This window comes from Lissotriton helveticus, chromosome 5_1 (genome assembly GCF_964261635.1).
Source record: "Lissotriton helveticus chromosome 5_1, aLisHel1.1, whole genome shotgun sequence".
Taxonomy (NCBI): Eukaryota; Metazoa; Chordata; class Amphibia; order Caudata; family Salamandridae; genus Lissotriton; species Lissotriton helveticus.
Genome location: NC_136065.1, coordinates 1677849734 through 1677868440, shown reverse-complemented (window position 1 = coordinate 1677868440; position 18707 = coordinate 1677849734). Strand labels below are relative to the sequence as shown.

The 18707-nt window shown below is 42.2% G+C and overlaps 1 long non-coding RNA gene across 1 annotated transcript in view; it reads left to right on the top strand.

Moving 5' to 3' along the window:
* LOC144753771 (uncharacterized) overlaps nt 1–17588 on the top strand; it is a 120240-nt gene extending 102652 nt beyond the window's left edge. Inside the window, exon 3 of the long non-coding RNA XR_013594521.1 lies at nt 17460–17588. This is a non-coding gene — a long non-coding RNA (uncharacterized LOC144753771). The remainder of the gene's footprint in view (nt 1–17459) is intronic.
* The last annotated feature ends 1119 nt before the right edge of the window (nt 17589–18707 follow it).

Genomic DNA, 18707 nt, shown 5'->3' with positions numbered 1-18707 from the left:
TCATTTTGGTGACCTACATAACAAGCCAGCTTCCTACAGTCTCTCATACTGCTTCTCTGATTCTGGCTTTACTGGGGGTGTTAAGCCAAGTGCACCTTTTTGTGTTCACTGGGTCTGACTAACTCATCTCCAGCTGTGACTAGAGCAGCACCCTTGCAAAGGAATGATAAAAAGCAAGGCCAGACTACACATATATTGCAAGTAAGAGAGTCTGCCAGCTTCATCCTAGCACCGTGTGTTCTAGGAGAGATATGTCTGAGATTCAAAACACACTTTAAGGAGGGCCTGAAACAAGCATAACACAAAGAATTAATTTCCTGAGCAATATTTGTCCAAATTAATAGGAAAAGTCCATGTCATGAGTTGCCACTAGGTTCTTCTTATCTACTTTATTTTCTTATGGCAAAGTTCAACAAAACTTCTAGCTAACATGTGTTTCATCTTTATGTGGTGTAAACCACAGACTTCTTCAGGGCTAGAACATTTACCACAAGAAAAAAAAAATTACAACTCCAACAAAATCTTCATAATACAAGTATCACCCAGGAACAGACCAAAACCGAATATTATGTGCAGCAAGCAGTGAGCAGAGACCCATTGCCAAGGGTGTCATCACCTAGTTCTGAAGAGAAAGTAAGTAAACAGATGCTAAGATAAAATGGAATATGTGAAGACTACTCCAAACTATCACCTCATAGTGTACAGAACAGGGAGAAAGAGAAATGTATGAACCACGGGAAGATACAAAAAAAATACGTGAACAGTGAATAAAAGACAAAAGGTTGCGGATATAGTAAGGTGAAAAAAATAGAAAAGGGGAAATGAGAGCCTATTTAAAAATTGCCCATCAGAGAATAATAGCAAGCCACTCACCAATTGCAAATTGGCTCGGTCTAAATATTGAGTAAGTATAGTTGGCCAAATGATGTACTCCAACAGCGTCAGAGCCCGCAATGGTTCATGGTCTTAACCATAAAACTGGAATCAGAAAAAAGGGAGTACATTTTAATAGGAGGTGATCACTCTTAAGTATACGTATGCAAAGCTATATATAGTGTACTTACTTAAGGAAGAACTTGAAAGCCCATAAGTAATGTAATGGATTTACCAGATTCGTTCCAAATTCAGTGATCAGTAATCAAATGATAACCTAATAGTTATAATAAAAATAGGAATTTATTACCTATTATGCTCCACCCAATATTTTAAATTAGGATATAGTCGAGTACAGATATAAGGTATCCCATCATGTGCAAACAATTAAAACCCAAGACAAATACTCTAACAGACAAGGTGTGCTGGAAGACTAAGGGCCATATGTATCAAGCTCCCCATTTGCGATTCTGAAATTGAGATTTTTTGAGAATCGAAATTTCAGAATCACAAAATGGTATGTATGTAGAAAATCGCAATAAAATAGCGATTTCTTAAAAATCGCTATTTTCAATGCGATTCCCCCAATAGCGATTTCTTAAGGTAAAAAATTCCAAATTTGCGATTCCTTAACGGAAAAAATTGCTAAATTGCAAATTTCGCGAATCTGCTAATCTGAAACTCCGGTGCAGCTTGATGACATCACAACCAGGAAGTGTGACTACCCATGCTGCACCCGAGTTTCTGAAGCAGTCAGAGTGAAGGAGTGGTGGAGAGGGAACACTGTGACACCCTCCAGCAGCAGCAGGCTGACAACCAGAGGAAGAAGAAACAAAAGTTTTCAGAAGCAGAGCTGGAAGTCCTTATCCAAGAAATGGTCACAAGCCATGAGCTGCTGTTTGGCAAAAAATCTCTGAGGATGCCTGAGACACGGAAGAGGCGCATATGGGCAGACATCCAACAAAAGGTGAATGCTGTTGGGGTAAGACATAGGAATGTGGAGGACCTGCGTAAGCACTGGTACGACATGTGCCAGCACTCCAAGAAGAAGGTGGCTGCCAGGTTGGAGCAAGCCAGGAAGACTGGTGCAGGGACCTCCACTGCCAATGACTCAACACCTTTGGGGGAACTGGTGGAGGCAACCCTACTTCCTGAGAGCGTCATGGGCGTGGCTGACCTGGACAGCTCCGACCCCCCAGGACCAGGACAAGGTAAGAGGCATGCCATCACACCCCTGACCCCACTCCAACTACCCCCACACACCCAGCAGCGAATCTGGGGCAGGATGAAACTAGAAGTTCAGTGCAGGTACACAAGCACACACTGCAATGCACTATGGGAGATGTAGTCACATGCACATTACAGGGGTGCCTTTACACCCAGCCAGTCCCCAAATGCATGTGCACATCATGAAAGTAAAAAACAAGATACATGTAATCCCAAAAAATGAAATTTAATAATTGTCAAGTGCTAGTCAGAACAGAAAATAAATGTGTGCTTTTACGTCCACAGCATTAACTGCAAATCAGACAACAGGCAGTGGGAGACAGGCCAATTTCCCTACCAGACCAGCAGCTGCGCAGGAGGATGAAAGTGAGGACGAAGCTAGCCCAGTGAACCCCCCCAAGCGCCGCAGGAGGCTTGTTGTACAACCACTACCCCCTTTGGAGGATGAGGGCCATGACACTGATGGCGATGGCCAAACTGATACCACACAGCCAGAACCACAACCGCTCCTGTGCAGAGCCAATGCCAGAAGTCCCAACCAGGTGCAGGTCCTGTGCTGCCACAAGTGCTGTAGATCCAGGGGATGAGTCCGTGTTTGCCGGTCTTGAGTTGAACATGTTGCAGGTACAGCGCCTGTAAGCAAAAAATATAAAGTCACTCCAAAGGGAAGTTAGGGCAGGCTACAGGAGCATGACATGTGCCATGGAGGCACTCTGTGCCGAACTTAGGGCAACCGTGCAGCCAGGCATAGGGAGATGCAGCGCTTGGACCTGTACACACGGGCGGTGAACAGTCTGTCCTCTTCCAACAATGTTTTAGCTAGGCGCAGCATCTGCATGCAGCGGGAGGTGGCGCACACAACCAGGACGTGGCAAGGGCCCTGCTCCAAATCTCTACGGCTGTGGATGAGCAATTCGCACTACAGGGCCAGGAGTCCTGACTCCAAATGATGAGGATGCCCTATCAGTACGGAGCAGCGCCACCCCCCCACCAACCATGGATAGGCGCCGTAGTGGCCGTAACATTAGGGCTAGTGAACGAAGTGAAGGAGGCACTGTGCATCCCCAAACAGGAGCTTCCTCCCGCCAGCGCCGCTTGTAAGGAGACATACATGGGACCACAGGATGGGTGCATCTACCCACTGCGCATGGACACTTGACCCTGATGGGAGACTTGCACTGTGCATGAACATGTACTGAACATTTTGAAGGACATTGCGTTTCACTCAGCCTGAGTGACGTTAACAATCCTGATGTTATGGAATAAAAACACAGTCTGACAATTGTAATATAGCATTGTGCCATTTTCTCTTACCTAAAAATAGTTGCGCGTAATCTCATCCCGCCTCTGGTGCCCAGCAGCTGCACCAGCTACAACGGCAGGCTTGCGTCCTGGAGCTGGCCCCTCCACATCTGGTGTGTCAGATTCACTGACCTCCACCGGTGTGCCTTTCCTGGTGGCGATGTTGTGCAGCATGGCACATGCTACCACTATCTTGCAACAGGTTTCTGGGCTGTATTGTAGTGCCCCTCCACTCTTGTGTATGCACCTAAATCTGCTTTTGAGAATCCCAAATGTCCTGTCAATGGTGGCTCTTGTTGCAATGTGGGTGCTATTGTACCGCCGCTCCGCTGCATTGGCTGGATTGAGGTAGGGTGTCAGTATGAAGTCACGGACTTGGAGAACCGGGCCTTATGGGCAGAGCGGCGCAGGGCACGCCTAATATCTCCGGGTTCACCTGCCTTGTCAGACAGAGACACAAGACACTCTGTTAAGCGTAGAAAATCATGTTTATTAGCTGCAGCTAAGCACAGTTATCCAAGAAGTACAGCGGTATGTTCTTAGGAGACTGCCACTTAATTCCGTGGCGCACAATCTTTTATAGCACACATATTTACAACGTCTACTCCCTAAACATACAAAACTGACAAATAGGAAAAGTTTGAAAACAAGCTATCAAGTATCTTGAATACGCCCTTCTTTCAGACCCCGTGTTCTCTCCTCCCCTTAAGTTAATCAATGCTAGTGCCTGTAATCCAGTTTGCAGGTGGTAGGACATATCTACTTGCCTCAAAGGATAGTTGTGTAATAGGAGAATACAAGAAGAGAATAGCGAAGGCCAGTCAAATAAGATAAAGTAAGGGAAGAATGGTGGGACCCAAACAGTCAACTAAGACAAGGATCAATCAGTCTAGACATGGATTAACAAACTCGGCCAGACCCTGACATCGGTTTCGTAAACAAGGACAAAGAGTTACTTTTTAACAGAAGAGTCGCATAGCAGCTGGAAAAGCAAAAACACTACGTTCGCCGTGCTGCCTGAGTAAAGGCAACACAAAATGGCGCCGGACACAAAATGTCGGCTAAATATGAAGCGAAGTCGAAAACCACAGAACCTCAGACTGCATACGCACTGTCACCTTAGGGAAGGAAGGTATATGGTTAGACACTGTCCTGCACATGCTATCCTTAACAAGTGTGGCCACTGTTCAAATACATTTACCTAGTAGATAGCCCTTGACAAACTCCCCATTTGTGAGTCTACGGTGTATCCCACTGTGGCGGAAGATGTATGAGTCGTGCGTGCTGCCAGGGTATTTGGCAACAATGTCCGTGATGATGTGTTTGGCATCACACACCACCTGTATGTTCAGGGAATGGTAAGATTTGCGATTCCTGAACACGTACTCATTCTGGGAGGGGGGGAATATTGCAACGTGTGTCCCATCTATGCATCCGATGACATGGGGAAATTGGGCAATTTGATAAAAGTCCTGTTTGGTCTGGTGTAGTGCCTGTGGGGTGCTCGGGAAGTGAATGTGGCGGGGCAGCCTCTGTACTATGGCATCAGGAATGCATGGAAAAAGCACAAAAGAGCACTTTGTGACACCCCTCCTGCTGTGGCTATCACCCCCTGGAAACTGCCTGATGCCAAGAGGTGCAAGGAGCACAGGACCTGGATGTGGGTGGGGATGGATTGTGTCCTGCATGTGGGGTGTACAAGGGAGGGTTTGAGTTCCTCAATTAAGTCAAGGATACTCTCTTCATCCAGTCTGTAGTGTGTGTAGATGTCCTCCTCTCTGCGCTGGAAGATGGAAATGCGTGCACAGAATATCCTCTCCTGGCGTCTCCTCCTCTGTGCAGCAGCTCTCAGTCGCAGCCTCCTCGCTATCACGTAAAGCCCAGACATTGTGGAAAAAGTCTGTTGCATTGTGGGCCTCCTTATATAGTTTGCACCTGGTTACCACCTGCTCCCACTTGGTGGTAATTGGGATTCTCAAAATTGCGATTTTCGAGAATTCGCAAATTGCGATTTCTTATTTTGCGATTACCCAATTTGCGATTTTCGCTACCTGAGGTAATCGCAAAATAAAGAATCGCTAGGTAAATCGCAGAATTCAGGCTCTCGTAACTTAAGGAATCGCTATTTTAGCGATTTCTTATTTTGCGAGGAAATTTTACTACATACATTCACAATAGCGAATTTTTAATTGCAAACGCTGTTTTTTGCGATTCGCAGCGTCTGCGACTAAAAATTAGCTTGATACATATGGCCCCTAATCACATTACCGTATCAGGTAACCATCATGCTAAAGCTCCAACAGTAAATCAAAACGCCACATGGGAACCTACATGAGAGTAGCCATCTACTGACTCTAGCGGAAGACATAATTTGTTAAATGGGCCCCATGTTTAGTAAAAGGGGGCAAGCGTAAGCACTGTAAAGGCAATTAAAAAGGCATTAATTTACTTCCGGCGGGTTAAACGTGGTTGCTGTATCTGACCCACGCTCCATCGTGGTCAGCCTTAAATCATGCCTTGGTCCCGGTCGACCGCAACCAGTTGATCGTGGTTGCGAGCTTAATACTTTTTGGAATTCTTTTTATTTAAGACTTAAAAAATGTATATCTCTGGTTTCCCTCATTACATTTTTGTCATTTGGGTGTCATTTTATTCATTAAAATATACTCTGTTTTTCAGGTTTGGTTTGGGGTTTTATTGTTTGATTTAAATTGTACTACTTTTTGGGTACAGCATAAATACTTTACACATTGCCCTACGTTAAGCATGTCAAAGATGTGCCATAGCTACAAGGGGGTTGAGCTGTGGTAAATTTAGTGACTTTGAAGGGTCTCCCTGACAAGAATTGTGATTATTACTCAAGGTGGGTAGTCACCCTCCCTTGACTAATAACCCAATTTCTTTTATTTGTCTTCTAGGGTGTGACTGCAGAGGACACTGCTGAAAGAACCTAATGTGGATCCTAGGATGCTCAGCAATTTCAGACCGATCTCCCTCCTGCCAGCCCCAGTGAAAATCCTCGAAAAGGTGCTTCAGAAACAGCTCACAGATTTTGCAGAAATGATAGCCATGGTAGTACTTTTGGACCTATCGGCAGCTTTTGACATGGTCTCACATCGGATCCTGCTGGAGCGCTTATATTATCTGGGCGTGAGGGGAGTGGCGCTCACATGGCTTCTGTCCTATCTGGAAGATCGCTCTCAACAGGTCTTTTTACAACTTTTCTCATCCTCACCAAAAACTTTTGGTGTGCGGAATGCCGCAGGGCTTGGCTTTGTGCCTACTGCTTTTTAACTTCTACCTGGCCCCCTTAGCCACCATTATTTCATCCTGGGGCATGAAAGGAGTCTCCTACACAGACGACAGACAGCTGTTTTGTTATTCAAAGAGCACACCCCGCCGGAATTCAATAAATTCAAAGAATGCATGTAGCAGATTTCCACTTTGATGTATGGTAACTACTTGAAATTGAATGCAGATAAGACTGAGGTCTTGTTCTTCAATCAGAGCTCACTACCACTATCCAATCTCTGGTGGCCAGAAGAACTGAACACCCCCTCCTATGCCTACTCAGTTTGCAAGAAATGTGGGTATCAATTTTGATACTGATCTTTCTTTTACAATGCACATCCTACAAGTCTCGGCCACAAGCTTCTGGAAGTTACGGTCCTTGAGGAAAGTTTTATGATATTTGTCTGAGGAAGGCTGTAAGATCATTATACATGCCCTGGTTACCTCCCAGCTGGACTATGCAAACAGTCTGTGTATTGGGCTCCCGGAATACCTGCTTCACAGACCACAGATTGTGCAGAATGCAGCAGATAGGCTGATCTGCAGGGTGCCCTTCCGACATCGTATTTCTCTTCATCTGAGACAGTTAGATTGGCTCCCGGTGAGTAAGAGTATTGAATTCAAGGCCCTAAGGCTAACTTTTAGAGCCATAAGGGGCATGGACAGAGGCTTAGCCTATACCACCAGGATTGTTTCTTGAGATCTAGACACTCATGTCTGCTTCGTGCGCCAGGATATGCCAAAGAGCGTCAAGGGGGAAGGTCATTCCCGGTCAGGGCAGCCAAACTCTGGAATGGCTTATTCCCACCCCCAACACACACACACACTTGTGCCTGATCAAGTCAGAACTAGAGTTCAGGAAGTCCTTAAATACTCTGCTTTTCTCATAGATGTGGTACCTCCATGCTGATCTTCACTGTCAGTCTGCACTAGTGCAGGGAAACCTCCTTCTACAAATGCACTTTGATTGATTAATTGATTGATTCCTACAGTATCCCACTATAAGGTCCCCTTTCTGAACCCTGACTGGGTAAGGACAGATTACTGATTCCTGAAGATCTCGGGAACATTTTTTAAGAAAACCTGATACAAATGTGACGATCACATTTGGAAGTGGTTAATTGCATGCATTTGCTGTGTCATGTTTTTGTCTGAAGCAACACTATTTCCCCCTAAATGGGTGATGATTGAACCTATCATGTGACAGCTCCAGTCACAAATCATGCTTTTGTGCACTAATTGGCATATATTTTCAAAGCTACCTACAATTTGAGGACACAGAACTAGTCTAGAAGTGTATACATACATGGACTGTGAATGTTATGTATGTGAATGCATGAGTGCGTGTAATAGGGAAACACATACACTTTAATCATAGTTTAATACCCGGATAAATTGAGAAGCAACAGGAACAGAAAAGGGAAATTGTAAGGCAGGCATCCTGCTTTAGATGAAAGCTGGAAACCTCGTATGGGGCCCATTGGGCATTGTTGGAACATGTTTACCAGAGGGACAGAGGATCAGTGGTTATTCTCAACTAGCCACATTGTGGATATTTTAATATTATCATAAGTTTCTGTAATAATATTTGTTTAGGTGACCTAAGGATAATTTGATTTGTCAGTATGTGGATACATATAATACTTCTATAATGTGATTTTGTAATGAAAAAGATTTTAAATTAAAGTACTCCAAGGATTATGAAGTCCATCCGTACCAGCACTAATGCTATCCAGATAAGAAGCAACCAAACAATTTAGCATGCTACATAGGTCGGTGGGTGAGGGTTTGCATCTTTTTTTTAAAACATACCCAGGAAAATGGAGATCATCAGTCCCAGTAGGGAATATATTAATGGATGAGACTAGGTTCTATGTCTGAAATGTTCTTTGATGAGTCTAATAGTAGTAAATGGGAGGTACATTTTAAAATAGCTGGACATTTTCTCTTCCCCCCTTTTGATTATTAAATACTAGTGGAATGCATTTTTATTCAAGAAACTTCATCATACCAAATAGGGCCGACTCAGCCTCAGGCTGAATCCTCTTCCCGATTGCCAGCTCTATATCCGTAAAAATTGCCTCCCAAAAGGGCTCTAACCGTGGACAGGTAAAAAAAATGTGGTGCCACCCGCCCTGGCAATTGGCTTGGCATCTAAAACACTTGTTTTCAACCTCGGGATATCTTTTCCGCAAGGCCTCCTATTTGGTATATGCAAAGATAGAACAATGTTAACTAAGGCTGAAGAAATGTTTTTTTATCTCTTGTACGGTAGCCCGCTCCTTAATCCTTCAGAACTGGAAATCCAGTGATGTTCCCTCCCATTTGTAGTGGTTCAATAAAATGAAAAGGACTCGTAATTTCGAAAAAGCATATGCAAGTCGGGTGGGAGCCATCAGGAAATTCGAAAAAAATTGGCAGTATTTTGGAAATCTAGAAGAGCTAAAGGGGGGGTGATTAACACTTGATGTTGATATTGATATTGATGTTGAAAATGTAGCGGACTTCGCGATTAAGAGCACTTGCACTTTTTCTCTTGGTGATTGCACTTTAGAAGCACAATCACTTTTGTGGTCATTGCACTTTGTGATATTTGCACTTTTTTGCTGCTGCACTTTATCGCAGGTTTTTGCACATTGTCTCTGTTTAAATCATTGATGATGACGTTGGCTGCTACAGTTTTATATCCTTTTTTAATCTTGCTATGGAAGAAAGAAGCTATTTCATGTTTTAAAAGATTTCAATAATCGTGTCTTTGATTTTTTTTGCAAAATGTATATCATGTACCTAATGTTCTGCTTAATAAAAATGTATTAAAAACAAAAAGAAAAAGAAACTTCATCATGAAGCTGCATCAAAGCTGATCTCAAGAAGCCATTACCAATTTCTTTAGAAAAATAAAAAAAAACATTTTGAAAGAAATAAGATGGGGAGATTAGGCTTTACACACGACTGTGTTCAGTAACAGGTGACTGAGTACCTGTATCCAATGAGGGTAGGAGGGAGGGATGAGACAAGAGATAAAAATATGTTGTGCCCAGCATCTCTGTAAAAGTGTTACTAGAAAAAAACATCACAAATTGTGGAGGCATTTGTATTGACACAGCGAACCACATCACCTCTCCATGGGCCATATGTATCATTCCAAATTGCGATCGCAAACGCCGAAATGCACAGAATTCTGGCGTTTGCGATCGCAATTGGGCTTAGTGGTATGTATGAAAGAAAAACTGCCTTGCAAAATAAGGAATTACAAACTTTGCGATTCCCTATTTTGCAATTGCATTTAAGGAATCACAAATTACCACCAACATCAAATTGGTGGTTATTTGCGATTTCTGTGAAAAATGCACTTTTTTGCATTTCTCAAAGTGGCATGTGGCATACATGCATGCCCTTAGGGCATGTATTTGCACCACATGTGCACGCATACATATTTCAGTAGTGCAACAGGGTGTCAAAAGGACACCCTGGCACCATTGAAATTGCATTCTCAATTTGCAATTCTCTAGTTGCGAATCGCAAATTGAGAATGTCTTCCCATTCATTCCTATGGGCCTCTACGCCCATAGGAATGAATAGGAAGGTATTCCTTACTTGTGAATCACGATTTGCGATTTTCAATTAAGGAATATTAAGGAATCACAATTATTATTGCGATTCCTACATACATAGCATTTTGCAATTCCTTAATAGCAATTTTCTAAAAATCGCTATTAAGAAATCGCAAAAGGTCTTTTTCATACATATGCCCCCATATGTTTAGTAGGCTAACCCATTGCATTGATTCTGAAGCAGCTACTTTTTCAAGAATCACAGTTCTTTCGTGATCCTCGCAGTCACCTACATTGACCACATTTATTAGATAATGGTTAGTCAAGGTTCATCAATGTCATGGGCTTGTCCACATCTTAATTAAATCTTGTTAAAATAAGCTTCTTTTAAATGTTATTCCTTGACAATTTTATAAAGCTTAAATGTCACATTTGGTTGATACTATTTCCCCGCACAACACATTCCCCGTTTTCCTATCTTATATGTGAATTTTTCATCAAAAAGTATATTTCTTCTAATCTTGAAATCTAAGAAGACTAGAATATGCCTCAAGAACTTTGGGCCATATTTACAAAGAAATTTGAATTGCAAAGCAGTCGCAAGCTGTATGTAATAAATCATACATTTGTAGGAATTAGTAAAATAGCATAGTAGATGGAATATTTACAGATTTTTTTCCCAACAATATCTACTTGTTATACTCTAATAACAATTCGCAAATTATATGTACTAGGCATTTGTTATTAGCAAATAATTGCAAAAAGCTGATTTTGAACTTGCAAATCACCATCAAGTAGAGACAGGTGGTAACGAGGTGTAAACTATAAACACGGGACCACAGTGCATCATCTTCTTTTCACAATAGCTGCCTTGTATCCAAAGGTGAAGAGAAGGCTTATTTTGGCAGGCTAACAGAGGGGAAGAAGATAATTTTTAGAATTTCGCACCAGAGTTACACACTTTGACCAAACAGACGAAGAGATTTACAACAAATAAATGCTAGGCTAAGTGGTCATTTGAGGGTTCATAAATAAACTTGACTCTTTCTAAAGGAGACACACAAAGAGAAGTCAGGACATTCCCACTCATGTTCACTTCTCATGCTCCTTAACAGTACTTACGGCCCTCCCTTTCTTTTTCGAGAGTATCTTATGTTCTCTCGCAAACCACACGGTGTAGTTACTCCTATTGTCAAACATACATCTAAACTTCTTCCTACTCTCCCTATCACATCCTTTTTTGATCAACCCATTTGGCATAATGCTTCTATCTTGATAAATAAGAAGCCCATTTTTTGGAAGGCATGGAGATCTCGCGGTCTTATTTGGGTTCACCAATTATATAACCACGGTCGGCCCCTTTCCTTCTCTTCGGCTACTTCTTTGTTCCATTTTCCTTCTTCCTTCCGACCCAAATATTCCTTGTTAATTTCTGCTTTTCAAGAGGCTCACAATACCTATCTCACTTCTCCTTCTCCTGTTCATCAATACTCTCCAGTATGCCTTCTTTGCACTCTTTACTCCTCAAACGTGCCAAGGCTTCCAAAATTTATGCTGCTCTTTTATCCTCCCCCTCACCTAGGCTTAAAACAAAAACTGAGGAGACTTGGGAAAGACAGTTACAAGTTTCTTGGACCACTGCTATCTGGGATAAAATTTGGCTTAAACTACGCAAATCTTCTAGAGCCGCCAGCGCAACTCAGACGTTATTTTTTATTTATAATCGCCTATTATTTTCCCCTCTCACTCTAAGCAAGCAATTTCTAGCTGTCATGGACTCATGCTGGTCGTGTGCTAAGCCCGGAGCAGATCTTTTTCACATGCTTTTTGAATGCTCCTTAGTGCGCACCTTTTGGACGCAAGTATGGTCCCAGATTAACAACATTTTTCTCTCCACACACCCCTTTTCCGTCTCGCACATTTTCCTGGGGAGTGTCTCTCCTATTTGGAAACACTGTAATATGGATACCAGAATTATAGATCTATTGTTAGCAGTTGCTTTTCAACAAATTACCAAAAATTGGAAAGACTTTACCAAAATATCTTATCAGGCATGGTGGTATGCAGTCTGTTATAATCACAGATTAGATACGACTTATGTTTATCCATTGTCCATGGCGACGAAACGAAAAATGTTATGGGAACCTGTTACCACCTTGTTTGATGATAGTGCCAGACATTCTTTGCCTATTTCTCCTCTGCAACAAGAAGTTTCTAAGCCTCCGTGAGGATGACTTGATGTTCCATATTGTTTAAATCTAATACATGTTGTTACTTTATAATTGCATTTCTGAATTACATCTGTTTTCATTGTGAGTGTTATGTATAGTATATACCTTTTCAGCTGTACTTTGTTATAGTTATTAGTCGTGCTTATAGCATATTGCATTTTTCTTTTACTGTCCTTCTCTCTTTTCTTTTTCTCTTCCTTTTCACTCTTCTTTATACCTTCATTATTTTCTCTTTTGCGATGCTTTATACCTATTTCTTTTCTTTAGAATATTTGAATTCATTTTTATGTAACATGTGTTTATGATATGTTATGCTTACCTTATCTGAACTTCTTTTAATAAAAAATGTTTTTGAACTAAAAAAAAAAACAGTACTTACGGCCACATGCATCAACGGTTCCGTTTGCGATTCCTAAATTGCGAAAATGAAGGAATCACAATTTAGAAATCGCAAACGGCAATGCATGAAAAAAACGAATTTTTTTTTGCAATTCGGTATTTTTCCTAAATTGCGATTCACAATTTGCAAATCGCAATTAAGGGAAATCCAATGGGAAGGCATTTACAATTTGCGATTTTCAATTTGCGAATTGCAAATTGAAAATGCAATTTCAAGGGTGCGGGGGGGGTCCAAAGAACCCCTTCCTGCACCCCTGAAAGTAAGCTTAAGTGCAATTTACACACACACATGTCCCAAGGACATGTGTGTGTGTAAAATGCAACTTTCAAAAATGCATTTTTGTGCAGGTTTGAAGGTTTTCGGTAAATTAGCATGAGGTCCAACCTCATGCTAATTTACCGCTTCCAAATTTCTAATTCGCAATTTAAAAATGATCATGCATTGCATTTAAGAAATCTGAAATTGCGATTTCTTAAATGCAATCGCAATTTTAGAAATCGCAACATGATTGCGATTCCTAAAATTGCGAAATACATGATGCATTCCAATTTTGATAATTGCATTCGCAAACGGCCGAATATTGCGATTCGCACCGTTTGCGAATGCAATTATCGTTGATGCATGTGCCCGTGAGTGTGTAAAAGAATAAATGCTGGTGCCCAACGCTCTGCTCAGCAGCCAGCACTACTAAATGTCAGCTCGCCTAATACTAAACCTGCGTAATCTTGAATCCACCCCAGGTCTCTTTAATTCACTGCCAGACACTCCCTGCCTCTTTATCCTCCTCTTGTGGGGTCCTGCTTTATCTCTTTGTGACGATTTTCCGTCTTTATATTCCTCCTTCTTTCCCTTTTGTATATTTTTCCCTCTCTTGCTGTTGGGAAGTGTATGAAGAGGAAAAATAAGTGCCGGACCCCAAAAATGAGTAGCTGTGACCCTCACCGGCAACCAATAACTGAAGCTAAGCACTGTCTCTACACTTATTGGTGTTGGGCAGCTATCAAGACATAGTTGCTGTGGTTGATTGAATAGTTCAAAGTACGCTCTGCACAATTTCCTGGAAGCAATGTAATTTAGGATCCATGCTCACATAGCTCCTCCAAAAACACCAAGGGACATCAAGGTGCTATTTTATTGCATTGTCTAATTTCCAAAAGTAATTGGCTGTAATGATAAAACATGCATAGCGATATGTCCACAGCAACATGTCCACTCATGGAATAGAACTCCTTTATCGGAACAAAAACATTTCCGTTCTTTAACCCCTTCCATGCTGGGCCGATTCCGCCGCTGTGCGGTAAACAAAAGAACAGGGCGGGGCCGTGACGAACCCCAGCCGTCATCAGCACACGAGCACCGTGGAGCGTGACGGCTGGGGTTCGTCATCAGAATGGAAGGGGTTAAAAAGACAGTGAGTGTGTCATTACAGACCTTGTTATAAGTTATCCAGTGAGTGCCCATGACTCTTGTATGTTACAGCGCTGTGTGCTTTACAATTGGCTATTAAAAGGGCAGCTTAGATATGGATGCTTGTTCGGTATGGTAAATCTATTTACAAAATTATATTCCACATATGTTTCCAAACTTGAAGTAACATTATAGTAATGTTGATAATTTAGTTGACAGTGGTGCATATGTAAATCGACCCTGGCTAATGTCACCGAATCTACATCCTAAATCAGCAAGGGACAGAAGGTCCAATGTAGCACACAGGCAGACATGGTCGTGATACAATGTATCTTTGGGTTCCTTAAAGGATGTTTCTGATGCATTTATAAAAGTGGTGGCGCTTTGAAGTATGCACCAAAAACCGTTGTTTGCACAACATTATATCTAAGAAAACACTTCCTATGGAACAAGTGGATGAAGACAGCAATGATAAACAATCTGTACACCACCCTCCTCACCATAACGCTGGTCCGGATGCAAAATAAAGCAATAGAAGGAAGAGCACCACAATCATAAATCACCAATAAATATTTTGAGGTAAGTGACATTTATTGAAAATGTAACTTTTTAAAGAGTCATATATAGAATTCAACTAAGTTTAACAAAACAATGTTTCTGTTCACTCGCAGGTTACAATGAAAGAAAAGAGCAAATGATTTGTCAACAGGAAAATGTAAATATAAAATAAGTCATGAAATAAAAGATTAACATGCTAGAATCACATGTGCGTGTATTTAGACTAATAAAGAAGTTATTAGGTGCCTCTTTTCTTCATTTGCCCACACTTTCTCTTTCTGTTGAACACAGAGAGGCAACATAAATAGCACAAATGCTTGAAACAAATTCTTTCTGGAGTCTTCAATGAGGTCAATACTTCTTTTAATAGTTTCACAACCACAGATGCGTGATACAAAGCAGATGCAGCCAACACGTTTGCACCCTGAATAGGGCTTCATCAGGGCAATAGTGAGGTTTAGGAAATTTTAGAAAGAGCACGTCAATTCATATAATGTCTGTAGAGGCTCAAATTAATGATGCATGAATCTCAGAATAGAAAAACGTGTCCACATCGGGTCTTCAGATCCGTGACAGAAATAGCGTGTTCACTCTGATTAGTGAATCAGCTGTTAATGAGTCAATTAGTTTCAGTTATCACATTGTGCGAAGTTCGGGAGACACGGTATCAGTCCATTTGCCGCAGCAGTAACTAAAGGCCTATTTCACTATTAAAAGAAGTATTACGGGGGGGCGTGGCTTGGCGCCCGTTGAGTATGGCGGCTCCAGTGTGAGCGCTCGTCGGCGCCGGTAAACATCTGCGGTATACGGGCTTCCCGAGCGTCGGAAATGGAGGCTTTGCTCGGCGGAATGCCCCAGGTATGCTTGGAAGCTTCTCTGGATGCCCTTTGATGCTGTTTTGCTTAATTTTTCACCGACGGCGTTCCGGTCGCGGCTCCTTCACAGCCGCGACCGCCATTTTGATTCTTCAGAGCACGCTTCACGCATAGCGCAATGTCATTTACTGCAGTTGAATGTTCCTGCCTGCTCTTCCAATGACTCTATCTTAAATTGCTTGCACCAAGGTGGGACTTTTTTGCTGCGTGTTGCCTTTCATGTTTTTTTTTCTCACCTCCTTCCATGAACCTCTGAGGCACTGTTTCCCATAATGAATGGCGGCTATTTTGTGACTCTCTTCAGCTTTTCACCACTGCGGCTGCTATTCCATCTCAGGATTTTGATGCTTAATGCCTTTGCCTTATTATTGGATGCTTTTTTGCTGTTTTTGCCGTGAAGTGCATGGGATTCCTGTGGTTTTTGAGTACAGTTGTATGTACCTTCTGGCATGGTGCTGAATATATTACTTCTGCGATTGAGCCTATTATAATGTGGTTTTCCTTCATTACTCATGGCATCCTGGTGACTTTTGCGCTTTCCACAGCCTCATAGCGGGCCCAATCTTATACTCACAAGCTCCCTTTAGTGTGTCATTGTACCCTATGGGCAAGAAATCTACGACCACTGCTACTAAGACCTCGAGTTGCACTCTTCTTAAGAACTCTAAACTGTTCTCTGAGTTTGCTAGGTACGAGGCTTCTCAACCTTGTCTCGACAGTGACTCACAGCCTAAGATGGAGCCATCTGTGATTTCTTCAGGGAAAGCTACCACCAAAAGGTTAAAAAAGGATCCTCCCTCACCACCTAAATCCACAACGTCAATATCTATGGAGCTTTTGCTGGATGAAATACGGGCCCTCCGCCCTTTCATGGAAGAAACTAATGCTAAACTACAAACCCTGACTGACAACTGGGCGTAGATGGATGTACGAGTCGCCACAGTGGAACGGGATGTTTCTTCTCTCCAGGACTCGTCCACCAAGGTCTCTCACTTGCAATCGCAGGTCCACTCTCTTCAGAAGCAGGTGGAGGACCTTGAAAACCGCAATAGGCGCAACAACCTTCGTATCTACGGCCTGGTGGAGGGATGTGAGGGGACTGATTCCATTGCCTTTTTCCAATCTTTCCTCCCCAAGCTTTTGCATATGCCAGAGGGTACTGTGCTTAATATTCAACGAGCACACAGGCTTGGTCGTGCTCCGACTTCAACTTCTACTACGTCAAGACCTAGAGGTGTCATCATGTGTTTCCTGAAATATACAGATCTCTTAAAAGTTTTGTCAGCAGCCAAAGCTTCTCCTCGTCTTACTTGGTCAGACTCACTTTTGTTCTTTGCGCAGGACTTTGCTAAGGCTACGGCAACTTGTCGCAAGGCATTCCTGGACATGCGAGCTGATCTTCGCTCTATCGGTGCAAGATATGGACTTTTTCACCCATGCCTTTTTAAGGTCACCCACAACAATAAAACCACAACATACGAGGATCCTGTTCGTCTTCAAAGCTTCCTGAATTCATGTCGCACCTGACAGGTCCATCTTCTTCCTTTCCTCACTGACTCTTCTGGTTTTTTGTTCCTTCTTTTATGCCTGTTTTACTGTGCATGATACCTGTTTAGTAGGATTGTTTTATACGTTCCATATGGTTTTTTTTTGTATTTTTAGCTTACTTCTGTTCCAGTTATCGGTTCTCACCTTCGTTGTATGGTTAATTTTCGCTGTTGTCCTCCTCATGTTTTCGTAGATCAAGAACCCCGCTCCGCGATGTCTTCTGGTTTGACGTCTCGCTGACTCTGGACGTCTTGCCTACTCCGTGTGGTTCCACCCTCCCCTCCCCACTCTTCCGGTTTTGAGCCCAACTGTATCCCCACACCTTTCTCCTTTGTAAGTATGTTTTTCCTTCATTTGTTCCACGTAGTTATCTTTGCATCTCTTCTCCCTTTCATTTCCTCTCTCCTTTTCCTTCCCTTTTCGGTAGGTGTCAATTCATATTTATTCTCTTCTATCTCTTCATTTTTTATTCTTTCATATTGTACTTCTCACTTCTTCTCATGTTATATCTTCTCCATTAGCTGTTTTTCATCTTCTCACATGTCTCTCCTCTGTATTTTTTCTAGTTTGTCTGTTAATATTTTTATCCCCTCATACTCCTCTATACTGTTCTTTCTCATCTTCTTCCACAAGTCTTTTTCTTTTCTTTGTTTCCTTTTTTCAACAGGCTTCTTTTTTGGATGTTTTCATTTTGTCTGTCATAATATGTTTTTCATGTTATGTCGTTAAGAGTCGTCACATGGAATGTTAAAGGTATTAATTCTCCAATTAAGAGACAAAGAATTTTGTCTCACCTTGCTAAATTAAATGTTGACTTTGCGTTTCTGCAAGAAACGCATCTCTCAGATGTAGAGTCTGCAAAGCTAAAGAGGGGCTGGGTGGGTGATGTTTATTACTCTCCTGGTGATGGTAAACGTAATGGGGTGGCAATTTTGTGTCGCAAATCTTTAGCTTATTCATGTGTATCTCAAGAATCGGACTCTGAAGGTAGATGGACCCATGTTAATTTATCCATTAGAGGTGTTCCAATCTCTCTGCTCAATGTTTATGCCCCCACTGGCGGTGACCCTGCTTTTTGGCGCACGATGTCCACACATATTTCCAAATTTGTTGCAGATAATTTCATATTGGCGGGAGATTGTAATCAGCCTCTCGACCCTTTCCTTGATAGGAACTCTAAAGTTCCTTATATCCCAAACAAATCCCATAAACCCTTCGCCCAAGCGATTTCTCAACATAAACTCATTGACGCTTGGCGCCTCTGCAACCCGGCGACGACCGAGTTTACTTTTTATTCGCCTGCCCACAATTCCCAGTCAAGGATTGATTAGCTTTTTGTCTCACATAACATAGCCCAAACTCTCGCCAATGCTGAAATCGGTCCCATACTCTTGTCAGATCATGCCCCTGCTTCAATTACTATTGACATATTGCCTAAAAC